The 20,158-nt window shown below is 36.0% G+C and overlaps 1 pseudogene; it reads right to left on the bottom strand.

Moving 5' to 3' along the window:
* Positions 1-1,882: 1,882 nt before the first annotated feature.
* On the bottom strand, positions 1,883-10,795 carry LOC123233291 (annotated as a pseudogene).
* Between the last annotated feature and the right edge of the window lie 9,363 nt (positions 10,796-20,158).

Here is a 20,158-nt window from a genome sequence, read left to right as displayed (position 1 = left end):
AACATGTTTAAGTGATTTGCTCAGGGTCACATGGCTAGTAAGTGTTTGAAGCCAGATTTGAACTCAGAAAGATGACTTTTCCTGATTCTAAGCCCAGTGCTCCATCCACTGTGACACCCAGCTATCCCATAGGTGTTCCATAACGTAACTGAAAATAACAAGAGCAAAGCACTATGTACGAGGTGCTCTGCTGAGCATTTTTAAAATACCCCTTTTGTTTCTCACAGTAACTCTGCGAGGTAGGTGTTATCCTTATCCCATTTTACAGTTGAGAAAACTAGATGAGACAGAGATTAAGTGATCTGCCCAGCTAGTAAATTCTGAGGTCATATTTGAACTCTGTTCTTGAAATCAGGCCAGGGCTCTGTCCATTGCAAAATCTTGTATTTGTTATCTGCCTGTGCTCAGAGTACTCTTTCTTTTTCCCAAATAACAAAATTACCACTGATTATTCACTCTAATATTGACTATATGTTACCCTTCCTACCTTCCACCACACACATAGAGCAGGCTAGGAGAAGGAGGGGAACTCCTCTTTCTATTCTTCTAGTTTCCACCTTAGTCACTACTACCATGATTCAGAGACTTCTCATTCATTGAAGTTTAACCAAAAAGTATTTAGTACCTACTCTGTTCTGTGCACTGTGCTAGGTTTAGAGATACAAGTGCCAAGAATACGACAATCCCTGCTTAGACAGAGTTTGCATTTTAAAACTATATCCAAAGATATATTTTATAGGATAAATATGAATGGAATGATTACAATGAAATGCCACATAGTTTAAATGCGTGCCTCTCAATCTTTATTCAAATGACATTTCTCATATATTATACCTAAACTAAGGAATTTGGATTTTCACCTGTTTAGAGGTTACTGAGTAAAGGGGGTTGTATGATAAAAACAATTAGTAACAGGGATAAAACAGACTGAGCAGATTGAATTCAGGGTCCACAGATGGAAAACTGTTTTCATAATCCTGATGTGGTAGCAGCAAGTGAAATAGAGAAGAAGAGTAGATGTGAAGAAAAAACTAAATAATTGATGACACAAGGAATACATAAAAAAAGAGATAAAAGTCAATGTTTAGGTAGGATTATTATATCATAAACATTTTGATTTAACAAAATTAATCCATAGCTGGCACCTAAAATCAACAAATATTTTATTTGAAAGGGAAATCAGAAGTCATCTAATCCAACACCCTGCCTGAAACATAAATTTCTGTTATAAAAAATTTTATCAGTAGAGAGATGTTAAGACTCACTGAGAACAGAGAATATGAACTCAGTATTCCTATGAGGCAGCCATTTTCTACTTTGTTATATAAAATTGTTGGGATTGTTGCTATTTTCCCTTCTCTTAGAACAAAATCTGATCTCTTTAAAAATTCAGTCCTTTGGTTCTATTTTTGCTCCATGAGGCCTGATTAGATAAAACTGGTCCCTCTTCTATGTAACATCTTTTAAAGTAAACAATAGTTGTATCTCACATGAGCATTCCCTTCTTCAAGCTAAAAACCTTATACTGTTTTTAAGGCCTCCCCCAAATGATTTTTAAAGCATTTTTTAAATTTTCACTTAAGAATGAAAAGAAAAAAATTAAGAAAAACAACTTAAATACTAGTGAGTTTCAGTAGTGTAACCAGTTAGAATGCTATGTTGCATTACGTCAATAAAGTAATCTCTGCCCCCTCACCTTTCTTCCCACCTGGCTTTACTACTCACCCACAAAATAAAGGATTGTGCAATGCATGACAATACTCAATGAGATGTGAACTTTGGTTCATGCAAAACTGTCTTCCACACACAGAAGCTGCTTCAGATCCATCAGTCTCAGAACCCCAAATAATTGCTTTTAGCTGCTTTCTCATCCATGTGTCTTTCAAAACAACAAGTGAACAACAGAGTTGGGCACACAATGGCAAAAAACCAACCCCAGATCATTTTGCCCAACCAGTCCATTCAGCCATGACATTTCATCTGCCCCAAAGCCTGAAGGGACTCTTGGACTTCAGGCAGAGGCCAGAAGCATATCAGATTCCACGATGGAGAGGTGGCCACATAATAAGGCAAAGACATCTCCAAAGCCAAGTAATGCCAGTTTTTTGACTGGAGCCTTTTAACTCTGAGAATATCATAGCTGGAAAAGTCCCACTGATAAACCTCTAGGGCTTAACTACATTCAATGTATCTGCTATCAAAATAGAGTCTTGGCTGCAAATAGCTTAGATCCTAAGATAAAGACTCTGTTTTTAAACATTGTAGTTGATTTCTCTTTCAATTGACCCAATCTTGATTTCGTATTTGTCCATACTGGGGACAATGTGGTCTCCAGGGATGTGCAAGAAAGATGTGACTTTGTATTTCTATGACACAATCTCGGTTACCTACTTAGTATGTCCAAAGAGTGTGTTCAGGCACATCCACTTTTGATAAGATCCATATTTTGGAAGTGAAGTCTGCAGAACCACTCACCAAGAGATCAAGCTTGTGATTATATTTCACAGTGAACATTCTATGTATATGTTCTTAGAAGTGCTGCTTTCCCACTGCTGAAATCCTTTCCAAACATGCTACTGTGTTATCAGCATGAATATGAGTCCAGATGTTATATATTCACTGTCCTGTGCTCAATGGAAGAGCCTCACAGAGAAGTCATCTGACCCTGTACAGAAAAGTTCCTCATTGTGGTAAAGTGCATATTCTCTGACATTGTGTCTAATTAAAGATGTGGTCTCAAAGGCTTCAGGATCCCTCAGATGCCTAATTCTTAAAATTTCCTTCAAATAAAAATTTATTCCAATGCAAAGCATCCTGAAAGGAATCATCTGTCTGTTGGCCCAAGTCATACTTCTATAGAGGCACTTAGAACTTTATTTCACTGCTTAGGGATAAGGTAACATATGAGAAAGGTCTGTGGATGGAGCTATTTTATTTTATTTATTTGAAAAAATTCATTTAATTAATTGATTTAGAATATTTTTCCATGGTTACATGATTCATGTTCTTTCCCTCCCCTCCTCTCACCCTCACTCCCATAGCCAATGAGCAATTCAACTGGGTTTTACATGTGCCATTGATCAAGACCTATTTCCATATTATTAATATTTGCACTAGGGTGATCGTTTAAAGTCTACATCCCCAATCACATCCTCATCGATCCATGTGATCGAGCAGTTGTTTTTCTTCTGTGTTTCTGCTCCCACAGTTCTTTCTCTGAATGGATAGTGTTCTTTCTCCTAAGTCCCTTAGAAATATCCTGGATCATTGCATTGCTGCTAGTAAAGTCTATTACATTCGGTTGTGCCACAGGGTATCTGTCTCTGTATAATAATGTTCTCTTGGTTCTGCTCCTTTCACTCTGTATCACTTCATGGAGGTCTTTCCAGTTCACATGTAGTTCCTCCAGTTCATTATTCCTTTGAGCACAATAGTATTCCATCACCAGCATATACCACAATTTATTCAGCCATTCCCCAATTGGAGGGCATCCCCTCATTTTCCGATTTTTTGCCACCACAAAAGGTTAGCTATAAATATTTTTGTACAAGTCTTTTTCCTTATTATCTCTTTGGGTATAAACCCAACAGTGGTATGACTGGATCAAAGGGCAGGCAGTCTTTTAAAGCCCTTTGGGCATAATGGATGGGGCTATTTTAACAAGTAAAGCCTGAGTTCCAAGGAAAGAAGTTTGAGGAAGTTTCACTTAAGCAAAATCTCTAGGTTTTTGGAGAGGTGTTTTAGCTAGATTGCTCAAACTAATCAGGTGAGCCAGATTTTCATTTTTCTGAGGGCTGGCTCCTAGACATGGGGCCTTGGAATGGACACATGCCATCTGGGTGCCTGCTGTCCAGCTGGGCTTTGCAGAGGCTGGAGACCTTTCAGCAGATATTGCATAGACTTGCTGGGGTTTCACAGACTTAGACAAACCCATTTTCTTTGACTATTTTTTGCATTACTTGTTTTCAGTAGTCTTTACTACCTTTCTTGCTTCTTCACTGGTCACATTGCAACTTTTAATTGTCCTTACTAAAAAAGGTGATTAGAAATAGAAAATAGACTCTTAATAAGATGAAACCAAGACTAAATACAGGGAGAGTATTGCCTTCTGTATCTGGGACACTACATATTAACATAGTTTAAAATCAATTAACCTTTCCTATTATTATTAACATATTAATATGTCATGCCAATGGTCTACCAAAAAATTCAGGTGTTTTTTTTTTCCCATGAACAGGTGACTAACCATTGGTTTTATTCAATCCCAAAACAGGAATTTATACCTATCCTACTAATTATATTTTTTTCTTTCCTAGCTCTAAACCAGGAAATTCCCTTTGGAATTTTTTTCTGTCATCTAAGATACTGGCTCTTTCTTTTCATCTCCAAACATGCCGTACCTAAATTACGCCTTCACTCAAGTCATTTATAAAGAAAATGTTAAATAGAACAAAGCTAAAGAGAGATCCTTGCTAACTAGCTACTAAAGACTGCTCTCCAGGTTGTCATCAACTTATTAACAAATGTTTATTAATAAACTGACAAACCAAACTGTCAAAGAATATTTTTAAATAGTAGACAGTTGTTTGGAGCATCAGTTGCAAACTACTGTTGTCTGACTATGTGTGGTAACAAAGCAAGTTAAAAGAGCAAACTATTTATGTCAATCAAGGCTTTCTGTTTCTGCTGCATTCAGTAGATCCAATATATCAGGGATTTATGATTCCTTTCCTTTTATGGGAATTCTTTTATTTTCTTTCATTAATTTATTTTCTAGATTACATTGCATTTGTGGGAATTGTTTTCAACAATGCCGATAGGTTCTTTCTATAAACATTTGGGAAAAGAATAACATTTATTAAATACCTACTATGTGTGAGGCAATTCACTAAATCCTTTCATAAATATAACCTCATTTGATCCTCCCAACCCCATATATGGGAGGTAGGTTCTGTTATGATTCCTATTTAACAGTTGAAGAAATTGAGGTAAGTGGAACTGAGATCACTTGCTCAGGTTTACACAATTAGTAACTGTCTGATACTGGATTTAAATTGAGTCTGAAATGCTTTATCTATCAGCATCCATGCTTATGCACAACTTTTTAAATATATATAAATTTAAAACATATAATTTTATAAATTGTATAAATATATAAAATAAAATTTTAAATACATAAAAATTTTAAATATATAATTTTATAAATATATAAAATATATAATTATATATATATATTCCAGATTATATGTTGATACAACTTTTAATAATAATTTTCTGACACTTTGCAATTTATATTTTCTCCCTCCTACCCTTCCACCTTCCCCAAGAAGGCAAGTAAGATGACACAGGTTGTATATGTATTATCATACAATGCATGTTGGTTATTTTTTGAAAGAAGACCCAAATTCCTTATACTAGAGAAAAATTCATGGAGCAAATGAAATAAAGAATAGAGCACTTCAACCTGCAATCAGATCTCCATCAGTTCTTTCAGTGGAGGTGGATAGCTTTTTTTGTCATGAGTCCATTTGGAATTGTCCTGCATCTTGGCATTGCTCATAACAGTTAAGTCATTCACAAATGACCATCACACATTTTTGCTGTTACTGTGTAGTATTCTCCTGGTTCTGCTCACTTTACTTTGCATTAACTCATATAAGTCTTTCTAGGGACACGTAACTTTCTATTAACCATCTTCTTGCCTTTGCAAAGGAAAATTAGAAAGTACTCTCCTCTCACTCTCTGCTTTCATCATGGTTGCTACTGCCCTATGCCTTAAAAATCAATTTGTCTTTAATTTGTATATATTTTCTATGGCCTGAAGTGTGTATGTGCTATTTCTCCTACTACAACATGAACTACAATTATTTTTCATTTTGTCCTTATATTCCCAGAACTTCACATACTGTCTGGCTCACTGTCATTATTTAATAAACATGTATTAAATTTATTCATATGAACTTTACAGTTAAGTCTTAGAAACTTTTCTGAAACTCAGAGTTTAAGTCATGGTCTCACAATTAGAAAGTATCAGAAAGGAGAATTGAACTCAGATCTTCCTGACTTCAAATTCATAACTGTAACTTATATGAATCTCTGAGGCTTTTTACAGAATTATAAATAATAACACCCAAGAATCCTTCCACAGAGTAGATGAAGGATAATAAGAGAAAAGCTTGGGGAATTCTCTCAAAGTTTGTTTCTTATTTGAAGGAATTTACATAGCAATACAATTTGCAGAAGTGTAAAATTAACTGAAATATATGACAAAAAAACATATTTTTGGTTCACAAATCTGTTTGTTTTTCTTCAACCCAATATCACAGGTAGGATATTGCCTTTCTCACAGCTTGAGAATTAAAGAAAAACTTCAAAATATTCCAAGGTGGGAAATGAACCACACATTTGTTAATCCACTGAGGAGTTCTGGACAAAGGACTAGAGTCAGGCAGCAAGAGGTGCCCTGAAGAGCCCACAATGGCATGGATCTGACTCTGGATTGTTCCATGTTAGTTAATATTCATGAATACTAACTAACAAAGAATTTAAAGACATTCAATACTTAATAAAAACAATACACAGAAATAGACAGGATATTCTGCAAGCATATTGTAAGACAGCTTCAGTAGACACGGTCTTCTCTTTTCCTATCAAAAGGTAAATGAAAAGCAAGGAAAAGTTTGTAGGGTCCAGCTTCTTTTAGATTAGTGGTTCCCAAACTTTTTTGGCCTACTGACCCCTTTCCAGAAAAAATATGACTTAGTGTCCCTGGAAATTAATTTTTTTAAAAATTTAATAGCAATTAATAGGAAAGATAAATGCACCTGTGGCCATCACTGCCCTCCCTGGATCACTGCAACACCCACCAGGGGGCGGTGGTGCCCACTTTGGGAATCACTGTTTTAGATTTAAAAAAAAATCATTTTAATTGGTCAAGAAGCCACAGAAACTATGGCTGGAATAATCATAGACTGAGCCTCAGCTTTCTTGGGCTATTGAATGTGTAGGAAGATTTGCTTTTCAGGGGAAGAAAACAAAACCTAACCCAGTTCATTTAGACAATCATTGCTGATGAAAAAACTGGGAGTTAGAAGTCCAATCGCAAAGTCAATCTCAGACCCCAGGAAAGAACAATTCATAAGATAAGGAAGTACCTCTAAAAGTTTTTCTTTTTCAGCTTCAGAAAGAAAGTAGATCCTTTCCTCTTTTTAATTATCTTTCTCCTTTTAATTATTAAAAAATAATTTTAATTATTAATTATTTATGTTTATTATTAATTTAATTATCTGGGACCCAGACTAAGGGGTGGTATTGAAGTATCAAAAGATATGCTCAATTTCATAGCCCATTCAGGCAAAGTTCCAAATTTCCCTCCAGAATGGGGGGTTCAGTTCACAACTCCACCAGTAATGCATGAGTGTTCCAGTTTTGCCACACCCCCTCCAACATTTATCCCTTTCCTTTACTGCCATTTTGGCCAGTCTCATAGGTATGAGGTAGTACCTCAGCATTGTTTTAATTTGCATTTCTCTAATCAAAAGTGATATGAAACACTTTTATAAGATTATTGGTAGTTTTTATTTCCTCATCTGAAAATTGCTTGTCATATCCTTTGACCACTTGTGAATTGGGCAATGACTTATATTCTTATAAATTTGACAGTTCTCTATAGATTTGAGAAATTTGACCTACAGGGAAATTTGAACTTTATAGGAAAATTTGCATAAAGGTTTTCCCAATTTGTTGTTTCGCTTTTACTCTTGTTTACATTAGTTTCATTTGTATGAAAGCTTTTTAGTTTACTATAATCATAATTATTCATTTTACATTTTATGATCTCTATTTCTTGCTTGGACATAAATACTTCCCTTCTCCATAGATATGACAGGTAAATTATTTGTAATTATGTTCATATAATTCCTGTGTTTATTATCTATTGAGTATATATGATTAATATGATTTATTGATTATAATTTTATTGTATTATGATATGAAAAAGATACAGTTATTATTTCTGCTTTTCTGCATTTGGTGTGAAGTTTTTATGTTCTAGTACATGGTCTATGTAGGAACTATGTACTGCTGAAATTATAGTATATTCCTTTCTATTCCCATTCAATTTTTCTAAAGAGCTCTATTAGTTCTAACTTTTCTAAAATTTAATTCACCACTGCTTTCTTGTTTACTTTTGGTTTGATGTATATAGTTCTGAAAGAAGGAAGTTGAGGTCCTCTCTAAAGTCTTGAGCAAGGGCTCTGGGTCTCCCCCTCATCTCAAACCAGGTAGGGGCCTTGACAACTGCTTTGTGCTGGAATTTGGGCCTAGGTTTGTGCTTGGGAAGGGGTTCAGAACCACTTTCTGGGTCTGCCACAGTCAGGCCCACTCTGGATTGTCCTGTGCCTCTTGGGGTCTCACTTAGGCTTGGGCTGGGGCTTTAGAATTTTAAGTAATGTGCATAGTGTTGCACTGCTGCTGGCTTAGGTAGGATCTCAATGTCTCCATGTTGGCTTGGGTCCAGGTTCAAAATCTGGAATAGAAGATGGGGAGGGGGCTTGCTGTTGGCTTTCACTGATATTCCTTGGTGTAGCCTCCTGCTGGCTGTGCCCCAGTGATCCAGACCTTCCCTGCCTCCTTTTCAAGTTGTTCTCTGCATGTAAGTTGCTTCACTCGGGCTCCATGTTGGTTTTTTCACTCCAGTATTTGTTTTGAGGTGTTATATTTTGGTTGGTGGGAGATGTCTTCATGGTGGTTTGAGCTTTCTATGCTTCTACTCCATGATCTTGTCTCCATCTTCTAACTATTTCTATTCTCATAATTTTTGATGCAGATTAGAATGAAATACAGTATTCTCTGGAAATGTCATTCTCCTGCTACTAACCTTTGATAAATAGCAAATTGTCATAGCACATTAAATGCAAGACTTGGATTCAGGAAGATCTGAGTTCAAATCCTGAATTAGTCACTAGCTTTATGACTCTGGGTAAGTTATTTATATTTATGTGACTCTATTTCCACTACAGAATGGGGTTATAAATAAACTCACCTCATAAATCAAAACTTGTTTTTGAGGGTAAAATGACAGATCATATCAAATGCTTTGCAAACATTAACATGATGCATGATTTGGTTTTCTACTTTGCTGCCTCTGTATTTTTTTACAACTCTCTAATCCGCATAACCTGGAGAGTCTGAGTGTTTCAGTATGGGAAAATCTATTAAAATATGGTTTTTAAATTTTTATGGACCATTTGTATATTAAGTCAATTTTGAACAAGAAGTAGTTCTGTCTGTGGTAAATGTTCCGGTTTCAGGTCAGTTAATTTGTTGAATTTGCACAGATATTTTAAGATCTGTATTAGCAGTTCAGGTGTTTGCCATCTGTGAATTTATCAGAGATAGTGAGTTTTTGTTGTGTATATCTTACCACCAGGTCATGTTTTCCTTGGTATTTAGCACCAAAAATTGGTGCTAAAATTTTGCAAATTGCAATATGTTGCTCACTTTTAATTATCTCCTTGTATATTTTTCACTGATCAAATAGCTCAGGTTTCTTAAGGTCAATTTATCTGTAATTCTGGTGTACAGTAAGTAAATTGCATTATAGGGAAATTGAGGCATGTTCCTCTGAACAAGATGATTATATTACTATTAATTTTATTATCATTTATTACCCATATTACTATTAATAAATTACTATTTTTACTATTAATAAAATGTGCCAGAATGATGTCTTCAATAAGGCCAGTGACTCCAAAACTCTCTTTATTGAGATACAAGAAAGGAGTTTTATGTGTTTGGAGAGTATCATAATGGCTACAGCCAAGAAAGGTGTAGCTTTCAGGTATGGATGATCACAACCTTTCTGACAATTCAGGAATATCAGTCACTTGATGGATTCCTCTGCTTCTGTAATCTTGGACAGGAAACCAGAACCACACCAAGGAGTGCAAAGAAACAAACTGTCCCTAATTTCCCAAGTAGAGAAATGAGCAGTAGAATTTTCTTTTGGGGAGAGGGACTCTAGACTAAGCTGATTTTTAGTTTGTTTGTTTATAGACAACAAACTGAAGTTCCAGGATAAACTGCTTAGCCAACAAATGACACAGAGGATATTTTCAGAAATGATCACATTATTCCCTTTCAACCACCCATTTAAGCATGATTCAAAGGAAGAGAGACTGATTTTTTTTTATTTGAGTGGAGTGAGTTCAGACAGATGCTAATCAATATGAATATGAATATTACATAAATAAATTACATTGTAAAATCAATACAATAAAAATTAGAGAAAGTATTAATTTCTATCTTTACAGAGTGGTGATGACCTGACCCAAATTATCATCAAAATTCCTCCATTTGGGAGTGGCCTGGTGACAGCAGCAGTGCCAATTCAGGAAGATGGCAGCTTTTGTTGACCAAGTCACTGTCCTCACACCTGAAGTATGACCATGGATGGTGACCCCATTGGGAGGACAAGGACAAAAGTACATCCAGAACTTACCTTTTCACAAGCAGTAGCAGTAGCAGCACCAATAGCAGAAGAGCCCCCAACTATGCCAAGAAGCTGGCAATATGAGTGGCAGAAATCCTCAGGGCTGGGGGGACTGTGAGCATCATTTATGTCTATGGAAACAGCTCTGTGGATGGGAATAGCATGAGAATTCCAGGTGAGTTTGACAATGATCTTCTGTAAATTCATGAGCTCTGGCAAATATACAAGTCTTTTAAGGATTATCAATAGATGATCACTGAGTCCACCAACCTCTGCTTCCTCCTGGACTGCTTCAAGAACCATACTTCCAAACCTCATATGTGCTTTTCCTGGAACTGACAGGTGTCCTGTTGCTCTCTGAGTGGTCACTGGCCACAGGTTGATGGTTCAGGCAGTGTCTAAATATCAAGGTCTTAATCAAGTAGCTGACCCCACTCTATAAGAATGGAATCTTGAACCCTGAAACCAGTATGATAGCATTTCCATTCATCAACATTGTGAACTCTTAGAGCTTTATCTCATAACCCCTCCTACATGATACATGGATGGGTACCATATCAATATATGGGTACCATATATTTCATGCCTGAAAAGAGATCAAGCAAAAGTGGTAGTGGTAGACCCCAAGAAGAAGAGACTCTGCCTTCAGTCTAACAATGGTATGGTCCTATGACCCTAGGATGAGAATTCTGATGACCAAGCCTTGTCTGCCTTCTTCAAAACCATTTCCCCGAGGATATGATTGGGGATATAGATTCTAGACATTCCCCCTAGTACAAATATTAATAATATGGAAATAGATCTTGATCAATGACTCATGTAAAACCCAGTGGAATTGCTTGTTAGCTTCCGGAGCGAGGGGGTGGGGTGGGAGGAGAGAAGATAAAGAACATGAATCATGTAACCATGGAAAAATATTCTAAATTAATTAATTAATTAATTAAATGAACTTCAATTCTTAAAAAATTAATTAAATGATCTCTCCTCACTCCCCCCCCAAAAAATCCAAACATTTCCCCAAATAGGGTGGAGAATATCTATATAGTCTTGGAGAACTATGCCTCAGAAAAAAATCTGCTGGAGGCCTTCAGATAGGGGAAGACTCCATCAGAAGAGGAGGAGCAGGAGCATATGGCTTTCCTCCCAAGACTACTGAAAGAGCCTTTTCCTTAGTTTTCTCATGAGATACCTCTGACCTAAATATAAATATCCCTGAGTACATCTCTCCTTACCTTCCTGTCTCTGAGGCATCCCTTAGCCTAGGCCCCTTGTGATAATGAGATTAAGTCTACCCTGCCCATCTTTAGATTCAATCACCAAAGGTGAAAACATCTCCACTTAACTCACAAGGTGGGAGGTTGGTAACCCACATGTGCTAGAGTGAGTAACAAATCAAAATTTACTGACTGCCTCTGGGGCAGTCTTAAGAAAAGCTTCTGTTGTGATTGGACACACAAACTAAGAGGAAGGCACAGGAAGTGACACAAAAGAGGCCCCTTTAAAAAGAGAGAGTTGAGTGAGCTAGGCTCTTCTGGTTTGTAAATGGGACCTAAAGGAACTCTTCTGGTTCTTGCTTGGATGTGGAGGAGTGCTAGACCTGAGACCCTGAGACCTTGGTGAGACTGCTTTTAAATCTCTCTTTTAGAATTTCACGTGGTCAGTGAAGAAGGCTGACTCCTTTAACCTCCCGGGAGGTACTAGCTTCCGGGATGCTCCCTTGAATGGGAGAAGCCCTTGTGGCTAAAACCCTTGTTAATTAGCTTTTAGGGTCTCTGGCTGGGCCTCTGGAGCCCTACTGGTGTAAAACCCTGACTTAAATACAATCTCTTACTCTTACCTTCTCATCTCTCTACTTCCACTTTCTCCTATATTTTGTAAATAAACTTCCATAAAAGTCATTTTAACTTGAGGTTATTCTTAATTGAGGATTGATAATTGTTCAATCCCCTGGGAACCAACCTTTTAATATTCAACCAAAACCCTCCTTTTTTCCCACTTACACCCTGGAACCTTCAACAACATGATATGGCAATAAATTACATCCTGGAATATTTTTTTAAATCTTCCATTTCTACAAACGAATATGCATGACACACACACATGTGTCCAACATGTGCTTACATAATGTTGGATAAGTTCATATAGGTCTTACCCCTTTGATTTGATTCCTAGATCTTAGTAATTTCCTAGTTCACATTTAGAAGGAAACCCTTTTCAATTATATCTTAGAAAGCCAGTGGCAGATTTTTACTATAAACTTTTGCTATTATTTTGTGATGTGGTAACATTTAGTGAAGTATTTCTGTATCTTTTCTTTTTTTAACCTACTTTATCATATGCTTTGAGAAGATGTATCAAACCCCAAATAGTTAGAAGAAATGTTTTATGGGGCTAGGATGGTGGAGCAGAACTACTGACTTCAGGTCTTTAGCAACTTAAACAGTTGTCAAATGAAAAAGCAATTAACTATGTTTCCCCAAGCCTGTGGATCTACTATAGCCAGCTTTAACCAGCTCAAAAGAACCAATTATGAAAATTTTAGTGTGAGCAATTAATGCCTTGGAAATCATCAAACATTCAAATATAAATGCTGATTTATTGTTTTGTTGATTTCTAATTTAAGAAAGGAATGAACAAGATATTCCTAATGCATATTTAGCTTTAATATGTAGAGAAGGATTGTAGGAAGATGGTAGAAGGGCATGATGCTTCCTCACTTTCCAAACTCCCCCGCAATCAGAAATACCTCCAAAGAATCAATACCAAAAGCAGGAAAAACAGAAAAGTCAGTAGTGAAACAGAGCTACCAGAGATAACTTGGAAGAAGAGTCTCTGACATCTCTGGACTCACTATGGCCTGAGAATACAAGCACCCAGGAGCAAATATGAAGGAATCAATAAGCTATAATTACCAAGGGAAGAGCAAAAAGTCTCAATTTGTCTGTCTGACCTGGTATCTGTATCCCAGTGATGAATACTGATGGAGTCACCAGGCAGCAAAATCTGAGGAAGCACTTGTATGGACTACGGCTTTGGCGCCAAGGGGTCTCCACTCACCCATAGCTATGGGATGACCACTAAACAGGGAAAGGCTTTCTGACCTAACCAAGGTGACCAGACCACAGTTTTGTCTCAGACAGCAGCTTTGGGAGAGAATAACTGAAGAGGGATCCTGCACTGGTAAGAAAGTAGATTTAGTGGATGGGTCCCTGTCTGTTATGGTCACCCAGAGGAGAGATGAGTTCCTGACTGCCCTTCCAGGGAAAAGGCAAGCTGTTTGCTTATAGTGGCAAAACTGTGATGGGAACATTAGTTGGAGTAGCTGAAATCACTCACATAGACTGGGGTATCATCCAAGGGGAGCAGATACAGTATTATAGAAACTAGAAGAACTAAGTAGGTCCAGGAAATAACAAACACAAAAAATATCCTGAAATCTAAGATATGCCCTGATAACAGAGCTTCACTCAAATGTAAAAGTAACAGTTAAACCTATTTGGCTGCTATCATTTGAAAAAAATGAGTAAGGCAAAAAGATAGAACTCAATTATCTGTAGTTCTTATGGGGATACTAAAGACTGGTTTCAAATTTGGAAGGCAGTGAAGTTAAAATAGCAAAGAAAAACATCAAATGGTCATGAAGCCCAAAACAAAAAATTCTTAGAAAAGCTTTTAAGAGATTTCAAAAACCAAATGAGAAAATTTGAGGAAAAATTAGGGGGGGAGCAATGAAAGAAAATCAAATTATGAAAGAATGTTCATCAAAACAACTCTAAGGTATTACCTCACACCTAGCAGATTGGCTAAAATGATAGCAGGGGAGAGTAATGAATGTTGGAGGGGATGTGGCAAAATTGGGGCATTAATGCACTGCTGGTGGAGTTGTGAACTGATCCAACCATCCTGGATGGCAATTTGGAATTATGCCCAAAGAGCGATAAAAGAATGCCTGCCCTTTGATCCAAACATACCATTGCTGGGTTTTTACCCCAAAGAGATCATAGATAAACAGACATACAAAAATATTTATATCTGTGCTCTTTGTGGTGGCAAAAAACTGGAAAGCAAGGGTATGCCCTTCAATTGGGGAATGGCTGAACAAATTGTATATGCTGATAATGGAATACTATTGTACTCAAAGGAATAATAAATTGGAGGAGTTCCATGTGAACTGGAAAAACCTCCAGGAACTGATGCAGAGTGAAAGGAGCAGAGCCAGAAGAACATTGTACACAGAGACTGATACACTGTGGTAAAATCAAATGTAATGGACTTCTGTACTAGCAGCAATGCAATGACCCAGGACAATTCTGAGGGACTTATGGTAAAGAATGCTGCCCACATTCAGAGGAAGAACTGCAGGAGAGAAAACACAGAAGTAAAACAACTGTTTGAACACATGGGTTCATGCGGACATGATTGAGGATGTAGACTCAAAACTACCACACCAATGCTACTATCAATAATATGGAAATAAGTCTTAATTGATAACACGTTAAAACCAGTGGAGGGGGCAGCTGGGTAGCTCAGTGGAGTGAGAGTCAGGCCGAGAGACAGGAGGTCCTGGGTTCAAACCCGGCCTCAGCCACTTCCCAGCTGTGTGACCCTGGGCAAGTCACTTGACCCCCATTGCCCACCCTTGCCAATCTTCCACCTATGAGACAATACACCGAAGTACAAGGGTTAAAAAAAAAACAGTGGAAATGTGTGCTAGAAAGTTTGAGGGTGTGAAGAGTAAAGTAAAAACATGAATCATGTAACCATGGAAAATGTTTCTAAAAAGAAAAAGAAAAAAAAGAATGTTCACCCAATTTGAAGGAGACCCAAAAACCCATAGAAGAAAATAACAAAATAAAAATTATATTTGGATAAATGGAAGCTAATGATTTCCTAAGGCAATGAGAAATAACAAAGCCAAATCAAAAGAATGAAATAATAGAAGAGAATATGAAACATCTTATTAAAAAAAAAACCTCAACCTTAAAAAAAGAGATTAAGGAGACAAAATATAGTAATTATGGTACAACAAGAAAGTTATGACCAAAAAGTTTAGATACCATACTCAAAGAAATCTTTAAGGAAAATTGCCTGGAAACAATAGAACTGGAGGGTAAAATAGAAATTGAAGGAATCTATCAATCATAACTTCAAAAAAAAAACTCCAAGACGAAAATAACTTCAAGTTGTACCCCTTATATTTGTTTGTTTGTTTATTAGGAAACTAGTTGTTAAATATCTATCAACACACCCTCCTCTGAACCCAGAAAGAATGCTTAGAAGGAGCTTTAGATTATAATTTCAACTCAATGGGAGAATAAACTCCTAATAATTATTTTATAAAAGTGACCAAAAGTACAATAGGCCATATTTACAAGTGATGTGTTTCTTGCCATTCTTTTCCAGAAGTCTTAGGAGATTCCTGTTATTGGACTAGATAACCTCTGAAATTATGCTTAGCTCTGAAATTCCACAATTCTCTGAGGCTTGAGGTTGAGGACATTCTGAACATTACCCAAATTATATCTTGACCAATGTACACTGATGACTAAGTAAAGTAGGCCCACTGAAGGAGCAATTTAAATTTTAAAAATAAAGAATTCATATTCAGGGAGAAAGAGGAAGGATGTACCTGTCAGGCCTAACTACCTTTAATTATCTCTTCTCCAGTCAGTTTGAAGGCAGCCCAGAACCAAGAACCATGAAGATTAGGTGACCACTCCTAATTCTAGCTTGAATAATGATTCAAAGGAGTAGACTTTACAGATACCCACCTGAGAGTCTCCTCTAAAAAGCATTACCCTCTGTGTCTCCTTAAAATTCACAGGTATAGATAATCTAGAGGGTTAAAAATAATCTTGCCTCTAATATCCTTGGCAATGTGAGATGGTCCCACCCGAAAAATAGATATGATTTTATCCATAAAGATGTCATTAAATAAACTGCATTATCATCTGCTTTCTTGCTTTATACTAAGAACCACTTGATCTTTCCATCTACTATATTGATAGACTCTTTTATATGTTTTCCTCCCTTTATTTACATGGGATCTCCTTGGAAGAAGGGGTTATGTCACTTTTATATGTGTCTTCAGTGCTAGGCAGTGGAATTGTCACGTTATGTGTATTTGATGAAAGAACAAACTTACCCTTAGAAAATCCAGGGAATTTGTGTATGCTTTTTTTTTTCCTCCAAAAAAAATAACAACAAATTGCTATCCTCTTGTAAAAGAAATCTTGTCTTAAATATGCCAGAAGGCTTTTTACTACAGAAGCCTGGGTCCCTCTATGTATCTAGTAATATATATGTGTATCTAGGAATATATGTGTACAAAGATAAACACATATGTATCCCACCTATCAGATACAAATCTCATCATCAGTTCCTAGTTCCATTTTCATCTGCTATCATTACTTGGTGATGTTTCTGTGTAAGAACAGCAGTGGATGATGCTATAGGTACTTGTCCCAAAGGGCAATCATCTTCTCAGACACCTCAATAGAGATCAGCTGGTGCCAAGAGTTCATTTCTGGCAGTAGGAATTGGATGGGAACCAATTTCTTTGATGGGGAAGTCCCATTGCCAAGGCTCTTAGCTGTAAGGCACCTCAAGGAGAAAGTTAACTTAATTGGTTCTCAAGAAAACTCCAAAGCCTTAGATTATTTCAAAATTAGATTTCTCTCTCTGTCTCTGGCTCTCTCTCTCTCTCTGTCTCTCTATCTCTGTCTCTGTGCCTGTCTCTCTTTCTCTCTGTCTCTCTCTATCCACCTCTCTGTCTCTCTCTGCCTCTCTGTTTCTCTGTCTCTCTGTCTCTCTCTGTCTCTCTGTCTCTCTGTCTCTCTCTGTCTCTCTCTCTCTCTGCCACAACTTTATGCTAATGCATTTCACTATGCTCGTAAAATGTTTCCAAAAAGTAAATAATAGCCTCTTTCTTCAGGCAATTGATTTATATTATATTATTTTCCTAAATGAAAGGACTTGTGTAACTCTTTTTCTCCCTATTATTAAAATTAAGAATCAACTACTTTGGAGAGAAGGGCATCTAGGTGGCTTGTTGGATTGAGAGCCAGCCCTAGAGATCAAAAGTTCTAGGTTCAAATCTGTTCTTAGATACTTCCTACCTATGTGAGCCTGGGAAAGTCACTTAATCCCCATCACCTCCCATTCTTCTGTCTTGGAATCAATACACTGTAAGAGAAAAAAAATCTTCTGTGCTACTTTTCATTTTTCACAGTATATTTATTTTTTTATTGTATGCTAACAGAAGGAATTCCAAAAAATCAGAAAAGTTATGAACAATGATAACAAAAAAGACTAACTTTATTCTTGTATTAATGAAAACTTGCATTTTTATAGCACCAAAAACTTTATAGACTGCTTTTCATATAACATTAAATTTCATACTTATCAAAACATGGTGAGATAATCACATTATCAATATTTGAAAAAAGTGAAAAGTGAGGCCAGAGAAGTAAAGGGACTTGCTTACTCTCATGGCTACTAAATCCAACCAGAACTCAAAATCATGCATTTTGAATCAAAGTGAATGTCACTATCCACCACATATAAATATGTCCTTTTTAAGATGTTTTATTATTTCCAAAATAGCAACTTGAAGAATTATTTTGAGAATTGAAGTGTGTGTGATGCCACTAAAATCATGGGAAATTATTTTATTTAGGTATTGTTTTATATTTATATTACAGATAGATAGATATTTAGATATGATTTCATAAAATAGAATGTTAGATCTGGAAGAGGACCATCAAATATAGAACATGAATTTGGCGAATGCTCTTTAACCAAAGATATCTAGAGCTAGAAGAGTTCATAGCAATTATTAAAATGTATGGTCTCATTTTGCAGCCAAGGGAGCTGATAGAGAGAAAATTCCAGTTGCCCAAGATCACAGTCATTAAGTCAAAACCAATACTAAAATTGAGTTCTTTTTGTAGCAGAAGCTGATTTAGGATCATTCCATGGAATATGTACCCATAGCTCCCCTCAAAAATTCCAAGAATTCCAAAGATATAATGACTCATTTTTTGGACTTTTTGAGAAGGACAAACTATCAGACTATATCTGTATGTTTAGTAGCACAGCCCTAAAAGCATTTGGCATTTTAGTATGCTCTGACAAAGAGAATAGCTTTGGGCTCAATGAGTAGTCGTTGGTTGTGGAAGCAGCTGAGTAGAGTTCAGGATTAGATTGCAGGGATAATGCAGTGTGGATATAAAATGTCTAATCAGTATCTAATCATATTCTGATGGAATGTATTAGCTTCCCAGCATATTACAATAGTGATTTATTATATTTTATTATTATTATTATTATTAATTTTGTATATTATATATTTATATATTATTAATATGTTATAATTGTCATTTAAGTTACTGACCTCTTTTTCATTTTCTGTTTATCTTTGTCAAATGAGTGTGTGAATGCCCCATGTTTAACATTCATTTTGTTGTAGGGATAAAGTATTGACTGTCCAGTGCCTGATTCTTAGGGTACAAGAATTCATATGAGAAAGGCATATGGTACCTTAACATACTGTTTCCTTTTCCATGGAGATTGTAGACAAGAACCATAATTTGAGTTGTTTCCTAGTTTCTGGAAGGAGGATTTAAGGAGCCAAAGAATGTGATTAATAGAAGCTCTCTTCATTATAGGTAGGGTATCTCAAAATTTACCTAGTCAAAACCAGGATATGGTACACGTAATAGTCAATGTACTCCCACCCCAAGAATGGATCACAATTTGTTCCTTGGAGTTAGATTCTTATTTTCATTTCAGTGCTATTTCTAAAACACTATGTTGGGTTATTTTTTTTTTCTAAGAGAGATAATCCAAGTACTTTAAAATGTTTGACCTTATAAAATAAGAAAACACATTTTCTGTTTGGGAATGAAGTGGAGCAGCTAAAATGAGTCTTAAATGAATCTCTTCCATCAGTTGAATCATGAATAATTGACCTATGAAAAAAAATGAAAAATAATTAGTAGATAAAAGCAGAAATAGTAAGTGCCTTAAAAGCAATCATCATGTCCACAAAATAAATTAAGTTAAAACTTTCATTGTTTCTTTAGCTGTTTCAAAGATTAGGTCAGGGAGTACTAGCACATTTGTTCCTCCTATTTTTCTTTTTTTCTTTTTCTTTTTTTTTTTTTTGCTTTTATTGAAACATGTGTTTACAAATTATTCCTTTGTATTTATACTACCCAGATACCTAGATGGCAATTCTTGAAGTTGAATAATAGGCAATAGTTATATAATTAATTTGCACATTTTTTAGAGTTTTTCTTAATCTTCTCAATGATTGATTGTAGTAATCAATCAATTCTGAGCTGTGTTTTATACTGCCCTTCATTTCCATTATCTCTTTCTCCTTCCTCCCAATTAGATAAGATAGATTTATTTTTATAATTGAGTATATTTCTTTCTATCTATCTATTTATCTATCTATGTTTATATAAATGTATACATAAATATATACATGTGTATATATTTATGTATACATGTATATGCATATATAAGTGTGTGTATATATTTTTTCCCTATTTAAATCAAAGCCAGTGTGAGCAAGGTTAAAGTACTACCTGAACCACCCTCCTTTTTTCATATCTTTATGAAGACTCTTTTTTGCATGCCACTTTTATGTGAGAATAT

The sequence above is a fragment of the Gracilinanus agilis genome, chromosome 2 (assembly GCF_016433145.1).
Source record: "Gracilinanus agilis isolate LMUSP501 chromosome 2, AgileGrace, whole genome shotgun sequence".
NCBI lineage: Eukaryota > Metazoa > Chordata > Mammalia > Didelphimorphia > Didelphidae > Gracilinanus > Gracilinanus agilis.
Note: the sequence above shows the minus strand (reverse complement) of the source record. Positions and strands in the feature narration are given on the sequence as shown.